Source organism: Mytilus galloprovincialis, chromosome 9, assembly GCF_965363235.1.
Source record: "Mytilus galloprovincialis chromosome 9, xbMytGall1.hap1.1, whole genome shotgun sequence".
Classification (NCBI taxonomy): domain Eukaryota; kingdom Metazoa; phylum Mollusca; class Bivalvia; order Mytilida; family Mytilidae; genus Mytilus; species Mytilus galloprovincialis.
The window spans coordinates 20646848-20670532 of record NC_134846.1 but is presented as its reverse complement, the minus strand read 5'-3'; the positions used below and the strand labels follow the sequence as shown (position 1 = coordinate 20670532).

The 23685-nt window shown below is 32.8% G+C and overlaps 1 protein-coding gene and 2 long non-coding RNA genes across 3 annotated transcripts in view; 1 reads left to right on the top strand and 2 right to left on the bottom strand.

The window, feature by feature from the left end:
• Positions 1 to 23685, bottom strand: part of LOC143044598 (uncharacterized) — a 92278-nt gene that overhangs the window by 16469 nt on the left and 52124 nt on the right. The window contains exon 5 of the mRNA XM_076216657.1: positions 425 to 586. The gene's annotated coding sequence lies outside the window, so the exon portion shown is untranslated. The remainder of the gene's footprint in view (positions 1 to 424; positions 587 to 23685) is intronic.
• Positions 2175 to 7619, top strand: LOC143044597 (uncharacterized). The gene is made up of 3 exons (XR_012968729.1): positions 2175 to 2452; positions 3544 to 3651; positions 7457 to 7619. It is a non-coding gene; the product is annotated as an uncharacterized LOC143044597 (long non-coding RNA).
• LOC143044595 (uncharacterized) overlaps positions 14491 to 23685 on the bottom strand; it is a 14353-nt gene continuing 5158 nt past the window's right edge. The window contains exons 2-5 of the long non-coding RNA XR_012968725.1: positions 19734 to 19809; positions 18750 to 18812; positions 17450 to 17846; positions 14491 to 16200 (exon numbers count right to left, since the gene is read on the bottom strand). This is a non-coding gene — a long non-coding RNA (uncharacterized LOC143044595). The remainder of the gene's footprint in view (positions 16201 to 17449; positions 17847 to 18749; positions 18813 to 19733; positions 19810 to 23685) is intronic.

Here is a 23685-nt window from a genome sequence, read left to right as displayed (position 1 = left end):
TTTTCTTGACCAAACATTTTGTTTGCACATAAAACATATTCTCCTCCTCATTTTTTTATGAACGCTATTGTTATGTGTTTTGTCGTCTTTGAGATAAAAACAACAAACAACTAACTCATTCATACAAAAAACAGGAATCTGTACAATAACTGGCCCTCTTATGGGTGTAATTTGTGCTTTAATAAAGAATTATATAATGAACTGCTTGTATTTCCATATTCAACATCTTCAAAAAAGAGTGTTTTCTTTAAAATGAAAACAATGCTTTTAATAAAGTAGCTTTCATATCTGCGTCTTGAATTTTGTCGATTATTTCAAACTTTCTCTTATGCAAAACATGTGTCGCCTGTCACTTCATATAGAAAACCTAAACCCCTTCTTATCTTTTTTTTAAATATTTTTTAATAATTTATTGTTCTCTCACCAGTACTGAAAGTATATTGTGAAGAGTGAACCAGTTTATATGTTGACACGAACTGACGCCATATTTGAAGGTATATTGTGCCCAGTCCAGCTATTTCCACGTTGAATCCACTCAAAAGCCCACAGCAATCTAGAATGTAGGCTTTTGCTAAATATCCAGCTCCTATAAAGATAATCGCAACAATTTATACTGAGATAACTAAATATATATATATATGTGATTGAGTGTCCGCATAGTGGTCATCTGTTGGTGTTTATATTAGATAAACAGGTTTGTGTTTTAAATATATGATATTTCGGATTGGTCAATATTTATCGCATTGCATAAATATATTGAGTATGATATTTTTTATGTAAATAGCACGGGATTTTTAAAGCGCGAATAGGTTGTCTTGTTTGAGTAATTTAAGATATATTGTCATTCGAAGCTCGTATACCGTTCAGTAAGGCAGCTTAAATTAATTTAGGTAAAGACCCCTCCCCCTGGATTTAGATGCTTGTATATTTGAAATGTTTTCACGCATATATAGATATATATTTGTATTATCAGTAGGACATTGTTTATTCAATGATTATTAAGATATATATACGCCTCCAGATTTTCTGCAGATTTTTGATATGCGATACTACCATCATGTTTGTGTCCACATGTGTTATTTAAATTGCAGATTTTTTAACTTTTTGGGACGGGCCATTCGTGTCGCTTTGACACATCTTGTTTTCTTGGGGTTTTCTTCTTCTTCTTTTTTGTCATTGTGGTTGGCTGTTTCTATTTTTTAAAAATCGGATGTTATCCTCTCTCCTTCACTTTAAGTTAACTTTCACCAAATGTTATCAATTGAAAATGACGAATATTTTGTATACTAGTACCTGCCTAAAATTCTAAATATATATTAGTTTCCGGCGCACAAGGTGGAAAATAGATGACACTGAAATTGTGCCACACTGTATTGCAAACCCAGATGAAGTTATGTGTCTAAAAACTAAGAATTCGTAGTTGCTGATGCACGGAAAGACAAATCAGTATATGGAGTAAAACTACGCATTGACGTTTTTAAAACAAATAATCAAAATCAAGGGCTAAAATCTTACCATTTAAGAGAACAAAACACCCCATTAGTAGTTCATGTATAATCAGGACGAAAACAAACAGTTTTAACTTATCATGGAAAGGTTCTTAAAACACAGAAACCGTCGGAAATTTGGACTGCCACTGAAAATGAGAGAATGTTAGAAAGGGACAGAAATTTTGCTTTGCACCAGATCACCTCTAGAGCCCTTCGAGAATTAATGCAAGGGTTTAAGAATTAACGTGTAGAGATCGTGACAGTCTAACTGCAAGGGATTAAATACCCCATTCCGATAGGAAGTGGCTTTAATAGTTATCCCACAATGACACACCAAGTCCGAGTAGTATAACTATTTTACATCCCAGCTGTTTTAGATTAGACGAAAAACCATTTGCAAGTCATAAAATCTAGTTTAGAACGCAACACAACCATTACAATATACTTTATTTACTACTGTGGTAAAGTCCAAAATGTAGCCATGGGTATAATTTAAGGTAGGCACTTAAAGTTAACCATCGAGAGACGTTAACCACCGAGAGTCGGTTTTTAGACCCGCCCAGTGCACCTAAGCACGCCTACTTTTGGAGCTCTTTAGTATGAAGATAAGAAAAATATACGAAATTACGGAACTATGTACCCTGTTTTATCCTTGTTGTTTCTTGCGCATGCGCACAAAGCACGGTGATAGTTACGGTTACTGACTCAGGAACCTTGTATATTATATACCTCGGTTTACAGACGTTTAATAAACTGGATCCCTGTTGTGTTCACTTATCGATACACTACGATGGAATTACGGACCAGTTTAACATAAACATGGTAAATAGATAGACAGCTGATAATCATAATTGATTAAGAAATAACCTGGAAGAAGAAATGAGTTAACTATTGATTATAACAGAGACGAGAATGCCATCGTGTTTGTTCTGCTAAAAAAAGCAGGAACATTGGAGTTTATGGTTAGATTTTAAATATTTATTGTCTCCAAACTGGGTAAATTTGATATAGTAACAACCCCCCCCTTTTTTTTAAATAACTCGAGAACCGCACATCGCGCTCGCTTAACAAAGTAACAATAAGAAATAATAATTGTTAGTTTCAAGAATAATTAATCGTCAAAACTGTTCCCCTCCCCGACATCAAAGGAAGTTAAATGTATTATCCCAAAATTAGACCAAATTATTATGATATAAGGACGTCTTGACAGGCTATTATTTTATTTTGTTTTGTTGGGTTTTTTTTTTTTGCTTTGACGTCTTCCTCCTGTATGAAAAAAACATAATAGACCCCCCCCCCTTTTTCCCCATAATATAGCTTTTTAAGAAGTCATAATTATTTGGACTAGAGTCCCTGAATATATTTCAGACAGACTCTTCTCTAAAAAAATGTAAACATGATTTGAGAGAAATCTTTGGAATAGTTTTTTAAATGATTTAATTATTATGTCATGTATATAATTAACATTAACATAGTTCTAAACTGAGACTACTAGTATAACACATAGTGTTATAGTAGTCTCAGCTATAAACTTTCCATTGCCCTTTCCCATAAATGTCACAATATCAATATATTACAGTAAAACTGATAGTTTGATGACATTGTTTAAGACTATTGACCTCAGGTCAGCCTAAACTGAGTTTAAAACTGTAATTTATTCATTAAAACAGTTCAAGACATGTACTTTCTGAAATGTAATTGCATCAAAATTAAACCTAAGGCATAACATACTTAGTGTGCAGGAAGTGCCACCAAATAAATACTGATTTGTAAAATTAGATGATGATATTTGTGAAGTCAAAGATATTATAGCTAGTTATAACTGGTTTTAGATATAAATCTGAGTAAAAGGTTGATTTATATGTGCTCTTTCATGTTTAGATTATAATTTAAATTTAATCTTTTGAAGTTTTTTTATAATATTAAGACATTAAAATCACAATTATTTATTTATACACAAAAAAATAATTTTTGTCCTTTTTTAGTTGAATGACTGTACACAAACATTATACACACATAATTTTGATAATTCTGTAATGTTTTTTTTCTATAGCCCCAGAATGTGACAAAAGACTTATTAATCCAGATTTACAAAAAATAGAAATAGTTCAGCTACCATAAGACTGCTATGACAAAAATTCTGCAGTTTCCAGAATTTGAGGTAGAGTATAGTTAGGAATAGTTTGATTATGCAGATGCTTAGTTTGCCATAAACAATTATGCCCTTGATACAAAAGCAGAGGAAACAAAAAAGTATGAAAATAGTTGAAAAAAGTAATCATTATTACCTAGTCATATACTGTAAATAGAAAAAGAGAAAAGCACTGGTTATGATTTGGTATTTTTAATAGCATTATCATTTGTCCATAACTTGGAATATACACTGGATTGAGCTTGACATTTATTTAATATCATTGACACATGGTTGCAAGAAATGAAAGATGGTAATTTAAACCTAGCAATTTTATTAAGATTTAAAAAAAAGTTTTTGATTTGGTAGAATATGACTTTCTTTGTTTAAAGCTCGACATGTATGGATTTAGTGACTACTGTTAGTTTTTTTAAGTCGTACCTGAATAACAAAAGGTATACATTTGTAATGTTAACTCTGAACAACAACATGTAAAATTTGGTGTTCCCCAATGTTCTATACCTTGTCCTCTATTGTTTGTGCTATTTATAAATGACCTTCCCTTATGCATTAAAAATTGTGAAACAGACCTATATCGTTGTATATGCTGATGACACCACTATTCATAAATCAGGGGGAAACATCTAGAAAATATAAATGATGATGTTCAAGAAGATTTATACAGGGTTGAAGAGTGGTGTAAAATGAATAACATGTTCATAGATGCAAATGAAACAAAATGTTTGATTACTGGAACAAAGCAGAAACTATTCAGACTTTTCAACCAAACTTGATAATAAATTAAAGTATTACAAAATTCTTCATGTGAAAAAATATTAGTTTCAAAATTGACAGCCCACTAAGTAACTGGAGAAATCAAATTGACCAAGGTTGTGCTAATATATCATCCAGAATATACCATCTTTCTTAAATACATTTTTTTTTATATAACTGCAAGAAAACATAATACAATTGGTGTTCTACCCCTAATTGACTACTGTTGTATTATTTGGGATGAATGTAAAAATTGAGGGATAACAAGAATTTTAAAAATCCAAAAAAAGGGCAGCATGATAAATTCTAGATGCAGATCCGTTATCCCTCTTGGTATATAGGAGCACTATATTCTATGTTAACCTCCGACAGTAGGTATAAACAAATACTGTTGATAGACGGTATATAGGAGCACTATATTCCATGTTAACCACCGACGGTAGGTATAGACAAATACTGGTGATAGACAGTATATAGGAGCACTATATTCTATGTTAACCACTGACGGTAGGTATAGCCAAATACTGTTGATAGACGGTATATAGGAGCACTATATTGTATGTTTACTACCGACGGTAGATATAGACAAATACTGTTGATAGACAGTATATAGGAGCACTATATTGCATGTTAACTACCGACGGTAGGTATAGACAAATACTGTTGATAGACGGTATATGGGAGCACTATATTGTATGTTAACCACTGACGGTAGGTATAGCCAAATACTGTTGATAGACGGTATATAGGAGCACTATATCTTATGTTAACCACCGACGGTAGGTATAGACAAATACTGGTGATAGACGGTATATAGGAGCAACTACCGACAGTAGGTATAGACAGATACTGTTGATAGACGGTATATGGGAGCACTATATTGTATGTTAACCACCGACGGTAGGTATAGACAAATACTGTTGATAAACGGTATATAGGAGCACTATATTGTATGTTAACTTCCGACAGTAGGTATAGACAAATACTGTTGATAGACGGTATATAGGAGCACTATATCTTATGTTAACCACCGACGGTAGGTATAGACAAATACTGGTGATAGACGGTATATAGGAACAACTACCGACAGTAGGTATAGACAAATACTGTTGATAGACGGTATCAAAGAGCACTATATTGTATGTTAACCACCGACGGTAGGTATAGACAAATACTGTTGATAAACGGTATATAGGAGCACTATATTGTATGTTAACTACCGACAGTAGGTATAGACAAATACTGTTGATAAACGGTATATAGGAGCACTATATTGTATGTTAACCACCGACGGCATGAATAGACAAATTCTGTTGATAGATGGTATATAGGAGCACTATATTGTATGTTAACTACCGACGGTAGGTATATACAAATACTGTTGATAGACAGTATATAGGAGCACTATATTGTATGTTAACTACCAACAGTAGGTATAGACACATACTGTTGATACACGGTATATAGGAGCACTATATTGTATGTTTACTACCGACGGTAGATATAGACAAATACTGTTGATAGACGGTATATGGGAGCACTATATTGTATGTTAACCACCGACGGTAGGTATATACATATACTGTTGATAGATGGTATATAGGAGCACTATATTGTATGTTAACTACCGACAGTAGGTATAGACAAATACTGTTCATAGACGGTTTATGGGAGCACTATATTGTATGTTAACCACCGACGGTAGGTATAGACAAATACTGTTGATAGACGGTATATAGGAGCACTCTATTGTGTGTTAACCACCGACGGTAGGTATAGACAAATACTGTTGATAGACGGTATATAGGAGCACTATATTGTATGTTAACTACCGACGGTAGGTCACAGACAAATACTGTTGATAGACGGTATATAGGAGCACTATATTGTATGTTAACTACCGACAGTAGGTATAGACAAATACTGTTGATAGACGGTATATAGGAGCACTATATTGTATGTTAACCACCGACGGTAGGTATAGACAAATACTGTTGATAGACGGTTTATGGGAGCACTATATTGTATGTTAACCACCGACGGTAGGTATAGACATATACTGTTGATAGACGGTATATAGGAGCACTATATTGTATGTTAACCACTGACGGTAGGTATAGACAAATACTGTTGATAGACGGTATATAGGAGCACTATATTGTATGTTAACTACCGACAGTAGGTATAGACAAATACTGTTGATAGACAGTATATAGGAGCACTATATTGAATGTTAACTACCGACAGTAGGTATAGACAAATACTGTTGATAGACGGTATATAGGAGCACTATATTGTATGTTAACTACCAACAGTAGGTATCGACTAAAACTCTTGATAGACGGTATATAGGAGCACTATATTGTATGTTAACCACCGACGGTAGGTATAGACAAATACTGTTGATAGATGGTATATAGGAGCACTATATTGTATGTTAACTACCGACAGTAGGTATAGACAAATACTGTTGATAGACGGTTTATGGGAGCACTATATTGTATGTTAACCACCGACGGTAGGTATAGACAAATACTGTTGATAGACGGTATATAGGAGCACTTTATTGCATGTTAACCACCGACGGTAGGTATAGACAAATACTGTTGATGGACGGTGCAAAGGAGTACTATATCGTATGTTAACCACTGACGGTAGGTATAGACAAATACTGTTGATAGACGGTATATAGGAGGACTGTATTGTATGTTAACCACCGACGGTAGGTATAGACAAATACTGTTGATATACGGTATATAGGAGTATTGTATTTTATGTCAAACATCGACGATAGGTATGGACAAAATCCAACAAATACTGTATACAGACAGTGTATAGAAGTACTGTATTGTATGGTAAACACTGACGGTTGGTATGGACAATTTCTGTATCATGCATCAATTGTAAATAAAAGTATCATGTGAGTGACACAGGCTCATTGAAGCCTCTAGTTTTGATATTATTAATGTGGAGATCTGGTCTAATTTATCATTTTCTCTATTACATGCATGATAACTGCAACAATTGAATTGAAATAAAAGTGATAATATTTCTGTTGTAGGTTATCAAGATTTAGTGTTTCCATACAAGTGACAAAGATTGAACAACAAAAACATCTCAAACTTTACAGGACAGAGTAGACTTTTTTCACTGTGCTTAGTTTTGTCTTTATGTCTAAATTATGATACCTTTAAAAAAACCAATAAAATATGAAATAACATTTATTTCTATCTTATAAAGTGGAGTGAAGAAATAAGGGGTCATTGAAAACATAAGAATATATTGCTATCATATATGCAGATCAGCAGCCCATACATTTGCTATAGCACATAAATATGGGACCAATAATTTCAAGTTGCCTTTTAAAAAAGACCGTATTAATGTTATGCGAGATACCACCAAAGACCACTAGGTGTTGATCAAATGATATTGTAAATAAGAGGGTTGTCCAAAATATTTCCAACAGCTGTTTGATATACACTACCTTAATCAAACCACAATGGTAAAAAAACAGTTTTGGTCAGTCTTAAAAGAAGCAAATATAATTTAGAAAAGGTGCAAGCTGTTGATAAAAACTACAAATAACTGCCAGTCCTAAATGTGGGTGGAGATTACCATTTAGCACAAATGAGTTTCTGGACTAAAGAAAGTAATTTCGGCACAAACCGATTATACCCTTTCAAAAACTATGTGTAGTCCCTTTTATAAAAGTGGCAGATTATCTTTCTATCTAGAGTATCTATGACAACTAACTGCTGCTCCTAGTGACGTTACTCTTTGGTTTTTGAAAAGATTGGATATATTGTCACAATTCTTTTCTAAGGTACCGGTCTGATAAACAGGAAGTAGCTAGATTAGCTACTAAATATATGCACACTGAAATATAGTCCCTTAAAATTCCCATGGCTGTGTACATGTTCAGATACGAACTATGAAAATTTTGTTTATATCTTTAGAGAAAGAAAATCAAGTATGTATGTCTTTAGTTTTGTCAAATTGCTGTCTTGTTTTGTCCTGTTATTAGGTAACAGTACTGATACAATACTGTAAAAATACGGAGATGTGGTATGATTGCCAATGAGACGCCTACATGTATCCACTCAAGTTCAAATAAAGTGGATGTAAGCAGTTATATGCAACCATACAGCCTTCAACAATGAGAAAAATCATATCAAATAGACCCTTGTAAATAGGTGTTGATCAAATGATATTGTAAATAAGAGGGTTGTATATTTCATGACGGTATAATACTAAACCCCTAACAGGAGGGATTGTGCCTGATATTCATATGATGAAGACATAATCTTTCAATCAGTTTAATTAAGGTCTGGTTCTGGCATGTCAATAACTGCTAGTAGTCTATTGTTATTTATGTATTATTGTCATTTTGTTTATTTTCTTTTGTTTCATATTCTGAGATCGGACTCGGACTTCTCTTAAACTGAGTTTTACTGTGCGTATTGTTTCGCGTTTGTTTTTTCTACATTGGCTACAGGTATAGGGGAGGGTTGAGATCTCAAAAAACATGTTTAATCCCGCCGCAATTTTGCGCCTGTCCCAAGTTAGGAGCCTCTGACCTTTGTTAGTCTTGTATGATTTATAACTTTAGTTTCTTGTGTATAATTCGGAGCTTAGTATGACGTCTATTATCACTGAACTAGTATACATATTTGTTTAGGGGCCAGCTGACGGACACCTCCGTGTGCGGGAGTTTCTCGCTACATTGAAGATCTATCGGTGGCCTTCGGCTGTTGTCTGCTCTATGGTCGTGTTGTTGTCTCCTTGACACATTCCCCATTTTCATACTCAATTTTATAGTATGATTTACATCTGCAATAATCACGAAACAATCAGAGACAAGTTTGGGTCTAAATCTGTATGTCCCACATAATCAAATTGACTGAAGAGAGAGGCGAAAGATACTAAAGGCTTACTCAAACACATAAGTCAATAATAAACTGACAAAACCACGGAAAAAAAAGAGAAAGATTAAAAAACAAACAACAGAATGCAAAACACAACAAAGAACATCACAGACTGAACAAAACGAACCTCGCCAAAAAACTGGTGTGACCAAATGACTAATTTATCTCAGCCTTACATTATTTAGCAGACCCTTTATTATACCAAACCAAACAAAGTTCTTTATGGTACAATGTTTTTGATCCATCAGTCCTGTTCTCGTTATTGCAACTCCTCTGAAACCACATAACAGAGTTTTATAAATCTTTGTAGATAATGAGGAAATTATGAAATTATCAATTCATTGATTTTCTATATACTCCTACAACAGTTTGTCATAAAATCTGTCTAAAGAGCACAACAGAGTTTCATGAATTTTTTAGATAGTTAGGACATTCTATGTAAATGTGCATATTGGCAGAAAATCATGATTAAAGTGGGGAACGGTGTACGATGGACACATTCTTGTTTTTGTCGAGCCTGCGACTTTTGTCGCAGAAAGCTCGACATAGGAATGGTGATCCGGCGGCGGCGGCGACAGTGTTAGTTCACTTCTTAAAAGCTTTATATTTTAGACGGCGAACGACCTGGATGCTCCATACTTTAAATACAGATGCCTTAAGTTTGGAAGTTTCCGTCTGTCACATGTCCATTGTCCTTGAACTCATTTTCATGGTTCAGTGACTACTTGAAAAAAAGTTAAGAGTTTTGGTAATTTCTCTCATATTATGGGTAACTATGTTTAGTATTTGCGTACCTTGGTCAGCATGCCCATCAGACAGTTTTCACTTGACCTCGCCATCATTTCATGGATCAGTGAAAAGGGTTAAGGTTTTGGTGGTCAAGTCTATATCTCAGATACTTTATGAAATATGTCTTGTATATTTGGTGTATGGAAGGATTGTAAGGTGTACATATCCAACTGGAAGGTGTCATCTGATCTTGACCTCATTTCCTTGGTTCAATGGTCAAAGTTAAGCTTTTGAGTTTTGTTCGTTTTTTCTCATACTATATGCAATATGTCAACTTTATTTGGTGTCTGGAAATATCTTATGATGTCAGCCTCGCAAGTCTCATTTGACCTTGACCTCATTTTCGAGGTTCATTGTTCAGTGTTTAGTTTTTGTGCCAAGTGTCATCTGACCTTGACCTGATGTGTATTGAATGATTGTAAGGTGTAAATGTATTCCTCATTTTGGTCATATGACCTTGATCTCATTTTCTTTGGTCATGTTATTAATAAGTTTATGTGATAATTGTAGTAAAACTTTATATTTAGGTCTATCAACATAAATAAGGAGAGAAATTTCAACGTGTGTACTCTTGTTAGGAATTAGGAACTATGCCTTCTGAACTTAGAATTTCGGCCTAAATATACTTCTGCATATCTTCTGAAATTACACAACAGAATTTCATGCGTGTTTGAACTAAATAATATGTTGAAATTTTGTTTGCTTGGTGACAATGTCGGGCTGTGAAGTATGTGAGCGTGCTCACAAAGGTTCTTTGATTACACACAGTCAATGCATTGTCTGTGCTTCCCAGATACAGTCTGTATGCATTTTCTTTGTTGTAAATTAAATTAAGTTTATGTATTGTACGTCGTTCTTAGTCTTTATACATTGTTTATATGCTTTGACTATGAGTCTAAGATACTTCTATTGTCGGTATATCTTAGATTTAGTCGGTTAACACTGTCTATGGATCAGAGACACAGTATGTATGCATTGTAAGTTGTTCCAAGTTGAAATAAAAGTCTGTATGTTTTGCCTGTTACTGCAAGATAAAGTGTTTCACTGCCTGTGGCTCTTATATACAGTCTGTATGCATTTTCTGTATGCTTTATCTATGGGTCTAATTTTTAGATACAGTCTGTATACAAACTGTATCTCTGACCCATATACAGTGTCCAAAAAAACTCTGTTTTAAGATCTCTAACCCATATACAGTGTGAAAATGATCTTTGGTTCTAAGATGCATTTTGCTTGATTGGCTGAATGCTTAGTATATATTGGTTTCGATATATATATGGTCTGTATGTATTGTATTGATCTTATATATTTGTATTTTTTTCCATCTGATGAGTAAGCCTTTTTCAACTGATTTTTATAGTTCGTTCTTATGTTGTACTGTTACACCATAGTCCCAGATTATTGGAGGTTTGGGATCCCGCTAACATGTTTAACCTCGCCACATTCTCTATGTTTGTGCCTGTCCCAAGTTAGGAGACTGTAATTCAGTGGTTGTCGTTTGTTTATATGTTACATATTTGTTTTTCGTTCATTTTTTGTATATAAATTAGGTCGTTAGTTTTTTCGTTTAAATTGTTTCACATTGTCATTTCGGGACTTGTTATAGGTGACTATGCGGTATGGGCTGTGCTCATTGTTGAAGGCCGTACGGTGACCTATAGTTGTTAATTTCTGTGCCATTTTGGTCTCTTGTGGAGAGTTGTCAGTAGTGTTTGTGGGACAGAATGAACCCATAAAGGTGGACGTCGGACGCTAACGCTATATTTGGACCTGGGTGTGAACGCCGACGCCATATTTGGGCCTTAACGCGGACACCATTGCCGACTATGAAATCGGGACGCGAATTTGAGGTTGGACCGTATGATTCGGACATCGAGACACCGACGCCATATTTGGGCTTTAAACTTGGACGCTATACCTTAATGTTGCATCAGACTACCCTTTAAAGTGACGTCATACCCTTAAAAGTGGACGGTATATTCTCGAAAATGGACGAGAATTTGTCTTTGATAAACGCTTACCCAACCCCTAGGTAATAAGTCTGTGACAATTCTGAAAAGAATCTTCTACCTCTTAAATAATTAACTGCTTATACATGTTTATAACAACTAAGAATTCTCCAAGATATACTATTTATATTAATCAGAAAAACTGTCACTCAATGCAGTAGGCGGAACTATTCCCGTGTAAAAAGAATTGGATTAAAATGTTTGATATCAATACATAAAATATTTGTCTTTATCTTTTTAATTTTTGGATTTCTTATCTTATTAACATGACAATCGTGAAACATTCAGTAGTATTGCTTTCTACGGAAGCCCATTTAGGACCTCCCAAAAGTATAAAATTATTTGAATTCGAAATCACGAATTTAAATTGTTATCTCGAATTTTATAATTCGTTTTAACAGATTAAATTTGTGATAATGAATTGGTGAAAATCGTTATAACAGATCTTGTAATTCGTTATTAAGAATTAAATTCCTTATCACAATTTTTTGTAATTTGTGATAACGATAAATTCGTTATAACGATTTTATCGTTATAACGAATTGTAGAATTTGTTTAAACTGAATAAATTTGTGATAACGAATTTGTGGAATTCGTTATCACAGTTTTTATTGTAATTGGTAATTTCAGATTAAAATTCATTATCACAGATTTTTAGCTCACATGGCACACAGAATTAAGAGAGCTTTCTTCCTCACTCTGCACCCATCGCTGTTTATTACTTTTACAAAAATCATTAAAACCTTTTTGACAAAGTGAAACAAACTTGACCGCAATCAATTTAGTTTTAACGCATTTTACACTATACCTAGAAATTTTTGTCGTGTAAACGGGTGGGTTTATTAGCCAGCGACCCAGTTTACACACCGAAACTCTCCGGGGGAAAACTTGTCTAATTCTCATATTTCTTGACCGAAATATTTTTATTTTTTATTTTCTACCAAAGTTTTTTTAAGCGGTGAATATCATTAGTGTGTGTACCTGGATACATTTTACACAGATGCAACGGAAATAGTTTCGCCAACATGGTTTATCGAAATGTAAACCTAGGGATGAAAATCTTAGATTTTACACTTCGATTAACCATGTTGCCGAAACTAATTCTTTTGCTTCTGTGTAAAATATATTAATTGGCGATACACACGAAGGAAATCGCCTGTCTAAGAAGACTTTAAATTAAGAAAAAGGAATACAAATGTTACTGTCACGAATTATGGGTATCAAACACATTTTTTATGCCCCCGCCGCTAGGCGTGGGAGAAGTTTAGTCTAGCCCTTGTCCGTCAGTCCAGTCCGTTTGTCGGGTACGTTCCCAGAAATGGTTTCCGTTTGCCTCAACCAAATGTTATAAATTCAACTTATACACTATGCCAATTACTAAAACACACAGATAAAATTTGAAATTGAAGGGCGTCTCTTTTATAGTTCGTGAGTTATGCCCCTTTACAAATGGTCAAAGACGTAGTGCTTATTCTGTAATTTCCGCTCTCTACATTTAGTTTGCCTCAACCAAATGTTATTGAATTAATACACAATGTTTATTAACACAAAACACTGAGTCTGATGATCAAGTTTGAAATTGGGTGACGTCACTTTTACCGTTCTGAACTTGTGCCCATTCAGCGCTAATTTACAAAAACAAAACAAAACCAACAAACAACCAAATTAAGTGTCCAATCAATTTTGCTAATTTTTAAAATAGAAATCGTTAAAACTAAATTGCTCGTGGTCAAGTTTGTTTAACTTTGACCAAAAGGTTTCAGTAAAGAGAAAAAAAGCCCACTTAACCCTGTGTGCCAGGTGAGGTAGTTCAAATTTAGGAGAAAATGTTTTTAATCTGGAATCACAAATTACATAAAAAAAAAATGTGATAACAAATTCCACAAATTCGTTATCACGAATTTAATCCGTAATAACCATTTATACAATTCGTTATAACGATTTTAATTCGGTATCACACATTACAAAAAATTGTGATAACGAATTTAATTCGTAATAATTCGTAACGAATTACAAAATCTGATATAACGATTTCCAACAATTCGTTCTCACAAATTTAACCTGTTATAACGAATTATAAAATTCGTAATAACGATTTAAATTCGTGATTTCGAATTCAAATTATATTTGTGGGAGGTCATATGGGCGTCCGTAGCTTTCCGACTTATTTGAACCACTTAATTAATATCCTATGGTCCTGTTTAACATGACATCTCAAATAATTAGATTAAGAGATAAAGCACATCTGGTGATTAAAAATAAGTATCTTTAACAGACTCTATTTTAAAAGAGTAAAATCCATTTTATTCCTTTTTATAATCTTTTTCAATGTTTACTATAAATTGAATGAAGATTTCATAAAGAAACACACATTTTTTACAACATTCCATGTTTTTATTCTTATAATTGATAAAATTTACATTTATTGTTCGGGAAATTTCCCAAAATATATGAAAGTTTCAAAATTTTTGTAGCAAATATGTATGTGACAACAAATTATTCGGGAAATGTCCCGAAATCATTCTCAACATTATTATTTATTACATATATGTTGGCAGAGCATTTTAACAAACAGATCTGAAACGCATTTCGGGAAATATCCCGACAAAAATAAACTAAGTACAACATGTATGACACAGATGTCTTCAAATATTTCGGGATTTATCCCGAAAATTCAAATGTATATGCTAGACCTCATGACTAATAATTTCTTTTCACATTTCGGGAAAAATCCCGAAAATATAAATCTAATATCAGACACACACTTGTTACATAGATTTTTTTTACCCATTTCGGGAAAAATCCCGAAATAAAATCTACAAGAAAAAATTATGCATTTTGGTTTTTTAAACATATTGAGGAAAATCCAGAAAAAAAAAATCATTCAGATTTTACAACACATAATTTTGATACATTATAAAAGTTTTTACATAAATTTGTTTCCAACATTTGTTAAAATTTTAATTCATAAAAAATATGTTTATAACCATACTTTTCATTTCTTTAAAAAAAAAGTAATTTCTTAGAAATAATAAGGTTACTCTATACTGCATCCCTTTTGTCATGCTTCAGTAATTCCCTAAATATAATATCAACCAAATTTGTCCCACAAAAAGGGGGGCCTATGCATTCTCTAAATCCTATTTAAAAGTGGTCGATATTAAACTGGCCTAAGCATAAACTTTAACATATAAACAGAAAACTGCAAAAGATTGTCAGTTATAAAACCATGATTTAGCGTTCAGGATTATTAAAATCCCTAAGCACATGCATTGTCCAAAAGGTTATTCAACTGCATATAAATTATCCCTGACCTACTTTTAGTGGTTCTCCTTAAACTGGACTTATCACAAATATTTCAGTCTAAACAAAGGAAATTTTCAAAGTCAATATGCCATTACTGAGAGGCTGGTGAGGAGGGCCATGCTCTATGGGATTGAGATATATATATATGTGTCCATAACACATTATACTCTAGCTGCTTCCACAATCAGATTTCCATGTTCAGTAACTTATTTGTAATTGTTTAAAAAACACTGACTTAAATGAACACTTGAAAGTACAAAGTTTCAAGTTTATTTGACCATTACATCATAGTAAACTAGTGTACACAAAACCTTAACCTTCTCTACTGTTGTACATCTTGAGAACAAAATAATTGATAAAAACTAGTTTCAACTCATTATTTCAAATGCCAATGAAATTTTAAAATAGGAATGAAAAAAAAACTCAAACTCAAAAATATTCAATGATGTAGCCTCATTCAATTTTCCTAATTTGCACATTTTTTTTTGTCACAGTAAACATGGAAGAAACTATATCTTTAATTATGTTTTTTCTAAATTTCTTTGATATTCTCCACAGCAAAATATAAAAATTAAAATACTGTTCTAAAGTAAAATACATGTACTTTTAATATTACAAATACATATACAATAAAATATAACTACAAATCATAGTATACATGTGAATAAATCTTCATAGCATGTGCAATGTTTGTTATATTCAGATGGAATTATTACATATTATAAATTGATCTGTTTCTTTACTGATGCCTAGCTTTCTCTTCCTTTCACTCCTGCCTATAAGACCAAAGTAAATTAACATTTAATAAAATATAACAAAAACGTTCTATTCTGCTGAACATGCTAAAAGTAAATATTAACTGTGAAATCAGCAATTTTGATTATGTTGATAGGTTGAGACTATAACCATTTGACATTTATAATAAAACTTCTTTTCCCCCCTGACCATTTTGATTGCCTTGTGTGACGTTTCACACAATCAACATGATCATAATGTACATAATGTTTTTGACATTTTTATAAATAAAGATAGTATAGCCAATAAGTTTTCAAAATTATTTAGCGTAGAGTTGTGTTCTTTTCCCTTTCTCCAATTTGAATGTTCCTGGCAACCTGCATTCTTTTATGTTACTTTTTTCTGTTTACAAACTCTGATCGAGATTTAAAAGGGGAGCAATATTGAGTTTGCATGTGACTTAATAAACAGATTAAAATCCTTAAAACAATATGTTTTATCTGTATGAACATTATGGATTTTTTATTCCTTTTAGAGTTTTCTGAATAAATAAATGATGAATTGGTCCATGGGACACAGATTATGCCCCTGCTTGCATATAACATTTTAAAGGGTCATAAATCAAGAATGCTAAAAGTGACACACAGTACCCAAATGAGTACTTGATCTGATTTTTGTGGTAATAAGCATTGTGTTTAAATTTCAGTACATTTGGTTAAGCAAACTTAGGTTTATAGTGAACTAAAACAAATAAACAGATGTGCCATGTGAACATGATACCTCCGTCTCTTTTTCAAGAATAAAGTTCAATAACTTCTTCATAAAATTGAGAATGGAATTGGGGGAAATATGTCAACAACCTGACCAAAGTGCAGACAACAACCGAAGTCCACCAATGGGTCTTCAACACAGTGAGAAAATCATGCACTATAAGTGTTTGTCTTTTCTCTTTTTTTTATATAGATTAGACCGTTGGTTTTCATGTTTGACAGCAGGTTTCACAATAGTAATGTTTTGGGTCCTTAAATTAATAATAGCTTACTGTTTGGTGTGATCCAAGGCTCTGTGTTGAAGACTGTACTTTGACCTATGATTGTTTTTCTTTTACAAATTGTGACTTGGATGGAGAGTTGTCTCATTGGAAGTCATACCACATCTTCTTATATCTAATATTATGTACAAACATACAAGGATAAAACTTAATGCCCCCTCCGCTACGACGGGGCATAACAAAAAGCATATGTATATATAGAGAAGCAGGACTCTTATCAAGACTGAATATTACAGTACCTTATTCTGCATTCTTTCATCTTATCCCCTGATTGCTGACATGAATGGTTCTTTATTTCTTTTACTTCCAGGCAATTGTGGTATGAGAGCACCATATTTCAAGTTAAGTGTATCCATGGTTTGTCCTGGGCGTATTTTGATAAAAATGATAAATGTTGACCGCATCTTTTGGTGTCTCTCTTGTAAAACAATAATGCAAAGTCTCTGTGTGTTGTTTAAAATTACAAATCAAAGGAATTAACCAGTAAATTAATTTCACTTCTGAAATAATCCTGACCGGTGACTGTACAGTTTCAGCATATTTTCCTTTGTTCTTAATTTTTCTGATATTTAGCTGAAAGCAGGATCAATGAAAATCTTCATGTGTGTGGCCAACAGGTTCTTACGACCAGAGAACCTGAAAAAAAATTATCTGTTGAGGTCATGAGTAGTATCATTTATTTATCCATAAATGAGATAGAGCTTTGTTAGAATATTGAAAGGTGGAAGCAGTATAATTACTTTAATACACTAAAATATGTAATAAATAAAACAAGAATGTGTCCATGGGACACAGATGTCCCTGCTTGTAAATACATCTCTAATATATATCCTTTTTCTTATTAAAAAAGTAACATATTCATGATAATATGAGAATGACGAAAGTGACTTGATCAGTGTTTGGTGTTAACAAGCATTGTGTAAACATTTCACAACACTTTAATGGTTGATACAAAGTAAAGTTATTGTGCAGTTTGGGATTTGAACAAGTTTTCAATTACTTCAAGTTCCCGTAAATCCCTGATATTTTTTAATGTTTTTTTTTTTTTTATTGCAGTACAGTAATAATCTGATGGTTCAAGAGAGCACAAAACCACAACAACATGTTTAATGTTTATCAAAATATCATTTTCCTTTGTTTTTTCTTAATATTATAAAACCAGAAGAAAAATAAATTTCCATATCTTGCCCTGTTAACGAGTTGTAATAAAATTTATTCATCAACATGATCAAATACACTGGATAAGAATCTGTTGGTAGTGCTCTGAGGTTAAATAATTGACTTATTTTCATAAATTTATGACCACTGACCAGCTATAACAATAATGGCTATAGAAAGTTGAGACTCCAATGGGCCTTTATCGCTCACCTGATATTCTCATTTACAATTGATGCATGAAATAATGCAACTGTTATACTTTTGCTTTAGTTTCAGAGATATAAGTAAACACTGCATTTTCCTCCTATTTTCTATTTTTAGCCATGTCTGCCATGTAGGTTGGCAGGGTCATCAAACACATTTAAAACTATGTATACATACCCTAATGATGAGTGTGGCCAAATTTAGGTAGATTCGTTTCAGTTGTTTCAGGAGACGACTTTTCTAAAAGATGAAAAAAAATTATTAAAAATTATTCATTATTTATTCCTTTCAAAATTCTCTGAATAAATAAATGTCATGATTGGGTCCATGGGACACAGATTATGCCCCCACTTGCATATAACTTTTAAGAAAAAAAGAAAAAACATACTACAGATTGTATACCAATATGCGAATTAAAATATTAAGGTACAATGTAATGTATGTGCCTGTTCCAAGTCAGGAGCCTGTAATGCAGTGGTTGTCAATTGTTGAAGTGTTACATATTTTTTTTTCTTCATTTTTTGTACATAAATTAGGTCGTTAGTTTTCTTGTTTTACATTTGTCATTTTGGGGCCTTTTATAGCTGACTATGCAGTATGGGCTTTGCTCATTGTTGAAGATGGTACAGTGACCTTTAGATTTTAATTTCTGTGTCATTTGGTCTCTTGTGGAAAGTTGTCGCATTGACAATCATACCACATCTTCTTTATATATAAAGTTAAGTACAACATTTAAAAGTGTTGACAATGGTTGATGTTAATTACATTATATTAGATTTTCTTGAGGAGAATAACTAAAATATGATTTTATTAGGGCTTGGATCCCACTAACATGTTTAATCCTGCTATCTTCTGTGCCTGTCCCAAGTCAGGAACCTGGACAATCAGTGGTTGTTGTTTGTTGCTGTGTTGCATATTTTTTTTTAGTTATTTTACTTGTATATTAATATTAAGGTCATTAGTTTGGAATTATTTTACAATTGTAATTTCAGGGCCTTTTTTATATATGACTATGCAGTATGATCATTGCTGAAGGCTGTACTTTGACCTATATATAGTTAACTGACCGACGGAGGGACAGGTGTAAAACAATATGCCAGTCAACTTTTTCTTACAATTTCATACATTTCCCATATCATTGACTATTTTATCATTACTTACATCTGTCCATTATTATACTGTTGTTTAGGTCACATTGCATTTCAAGCTGATGTTCAATACTTGCACAGTTGTACACCTAGAAAAAAAATATGCAAAATTAAGATAAAACAGTCTTGTGTTACTGTCACACTAGTTTAGATAGAGAGTCGTGTGAGTTTCTAACAGAAAATTTACAACACATCAATGAGAAATTGAAAAAAGTAAATAAAATTATACATTTGTCGCTATCGTTGTTGAGGTCACATGAGTGATTTATCTGCCTTATTTTTACATGTTCACAAATCAGTATCCAGGAGAAGAGTAAATATGTAGAGGCTCTGCATCCTCCCCCTGAAATGTTGTGTTTTTAAGGGAACCAGGTGCTTTTTCCAAGTTAAGAAAGAGTTTTAAAACTATCCATGCATGTCCTCACATCTAATTTATAAAAGATGATTAAATTGATCATTGAAATATGTATCAGAGTGAGAACTTCTCAATGTTCATTTTTTTTTGGGGGGGGGGGGGGAGGGGGATTTTATTACCCTAATTTAATATTTCTATTGTCTTTAATTAAGAAACTGGGACCTAGTCAGTACTGAGGATAAAATTTTCATATCTCTTCATTTATATACACAAATTCTAATATTTCACATCCTGGGGGATTAAAACCGAGATTAAAACCCATGAAATTGAAATTTTTCACACATAATTGACTTAATTATAGTAGTAATTGGGAATGTAAACATGTAATAATGTTTTCCCAGTAGGCAGTTTAACCAAACTTAAGATAGACAAGACATAATAAATCTATTATACTATATACACAGCATGCACAGGACATGTGCTCCTATCATAATGATGAACTGAGTCCATACTGTCCCTTTAACATGTTTAACAAATAATGCAATTTTTTTTTTTATTAATTAAGATTCTGTGATTTTTTTAAATTTTATAAACATTCTTATAGTTTGCTTGAAATAAATATAAGTTACTAAGTATATATAATTACTTAATCATCTGTAGAATTTTTTTATTAATGAAAAAAAAAAGAATTAGCTTAACTGATTAATCAATATTTAGGTCACAAGGCTTTTTACCCTGATGATCGAAGGTTGTCTAGAAATTGCTTCAGATTACTTTTAAGCAAATAGAACAGTGTTGAACATTCAAAAGGTCCCAAGTACATGTAAATATTAATGACACACATTTTTGATGACCAACAATGTATGAAGAAATTTTCAAAGAACATAAAAATAAAAAACACAAAAAAAATCACATTATAAATCGAACACTGTTTCTGTTAGCGCTTTCACTGCATCCCTTACAGTTCATCAGACAGAATTATTATCGTTACTAGTAACAACTTGTGATGTTACCTAATAGTAACGTCATGTGGTAGTTTGTATATATTACGGAATCTTATTCACAGACCGAATTTCACTTCCTATTAAAAGTCAGCTTATACAGTTAAATAAAATAGCGTTCCTTGGCTTCAAGTGGAATTTTATCTTAGGTCCACATCTGAAACTAGAGGCTCTAAAGAGCCTGTGTTGCTCACCTTGGTCTATGTGCATATCATAAACGAAGGACACAGCAGAGTGATGGATTCATGACAAAATTGTGTTTTGATGCTGGTGATGTGTTTGTAGATCTTACTTTACTGAACATTCTTAGTGCTTACAATTATCTCTATCTAATGAACCTATGAATCTATCCCAGTAGTTAAACTATTAAACTATATTGTAAAATTTTACAAGATTTACAAAATTTATGAAAATTGTTAAAAATTGACTATAAAGGGCAATAACTCCTTAAGGGGGTCGATTGACCATTTTCATCATGTTGACTTATTTGTAGGTCTAACTTAGCTCTACATTATTGCTGTTTAAAGTTTATCTCTATTTATAATAATATTCAAGATAATAACCAAAAGCTGCAACATTTCCTTAAAATTACCAATTCAGGGGCAGCAACCCAACAACATTTTGCATGTTTGTTACGGAAATTTCAGGGCAGATAGACCTAGACCTAACGAAACAAATTTAACTGCGTCAGATTTGCTTAAAATGCTTTGGTTTCTGAGATTTTAGCAAAAAACTGCATTTTACCCTTGTTACAATTTTTTGCCATGTTGGCCATCTTGGTTCGCCGGATGGCATCATTTAACACATTTTTTAAACTAGATACCCTAATGATAATTGAGGACAAGTTTGGTTAAATTTGTCTTAGTAGTTTCAGAGAAGATATTTGTAAAAAAAAACTTGACAAAAATTGACTATAAAGGGCAATAACTCAATAAGGGGTCAACTGACCATTTTGGTCATGTTGACTTTTTTGTAGATCCTACTTTGCTGAACATTATTGCTGTTTACAGTTTATCTATTTCCATAATAATATTGAAGATAATAACCAAAAACGGCAAAATTTCGCTAAAATTTCCAATTCAGGTGTAGCACAACAATGGACGACAGACGCCAAGTGATAAGAAAAGCTCACCTGACCTGAAAGGGATATAGTTTAAATTTTCCCTTTCTACATTGGTCAAAGTGTTCAGAACATGGAGAGTTTCTAATTGAAGGGACCTTTGTCCAGACAGCTGTTTGTGAACTCTTCCTCTATCAAATGGTTTGACCTGTATGTAGTTTTGATTACAAGTGGGACAGGTTGCACAATAAATAATATTTTTCGGTGTAATTGCGGTGCCTGATTTCAGAGTTTTACTTCTAGCATTTAGCATGTTCCACATCTGGGATCCCCCCATTTTTGTATTTCTGCCACCTTCGTTCTGTGTACTGAATTTTGCTCGGGTCAGAAGTTTCTTTAGATTTGGTGCTTGTTGACAGCTCCCAATAAGTCATGATTCATCGACTAGATCTTTCATTTGCTTGATGCAGAATAGGTAAAAAAAAACTTAGCAGAATTAAAGATCAGTGACATTTTTATTATCTCCCTTTAAAGGACACTTAGCTTTCACTGTGAAAAAGTCCTCTTATTGAATGTCAACCTTGTAGGACAGAATTTAATAGTACTTATCATAAAAGAATGTCCAATTGAAGGACACTTTTTCACAGCATCTGACAAATTAAAATATTTACATTTTCTGTAAAAAAGTGTCAAGGTGGTTGATAGTAAACAAATTAGGTATTATTACTTAAAGACCAAACAACCTATTCATTTCTACCAGTGATTTTTCCTTAAAATTTTGTGTGAAGGTATTTCATGATTTGAGGAACAAAATGTGATGAAACAAATTGGGGGTCACCGACTTATTTTTGTCACTATAGCAACCTCAGTTTCACGTTTCCTGAATATTAACATAATATTTGCTTGTTATCTAAACTCTCAAAAAAATCCTTTATATCAAACCTACAAGCATAGTTCTTGTTTCACGTTAAACAGTGAGATTTGTATCTATCAAAACAGGTTCAAAAATTTAAAACTCGTATTGTTTTGATCTTTAAAAATATGATTTATTTCATCCCCCCCAAAAATAAAAATGAAAAATGAAAAACGTTTCCGGTATTAAAAAATTTCTGCCAGTGATTTATCCATACAAAATTTCACGAAGGAAAGTGCCATGTGTATGTAATCTTCAAAATAAAGCAAAAAAAAGTGTGTGTCACCGACCTTTCAAAAAAGTTACGAGTAATTTTCATGTTTTTTTTTCTCGTTTGTTTTGAAGAAAAGAGTTGTCTTTCTTTAGAACATTGCATCTGACGTCATAGTACAAACTTTTCTTGCTGGCCCACTATTTGAAAAAAAATCGCAAATTGGACTTTTGAAACTCACATTTAAATTTCCAAGAATAGCAAATATATTCACCTACTTTATCATCCGGTAATACAAGAGATTAAATGCATGTATCAGTATCAGATCTTATGATGTTGTTGCCGCATAATATTTACCTTCAGAAACACCATCCGTTGGAATGAAAAATTGTTTGAAATAACCTTTCACGCTGCTTTTGTTATGA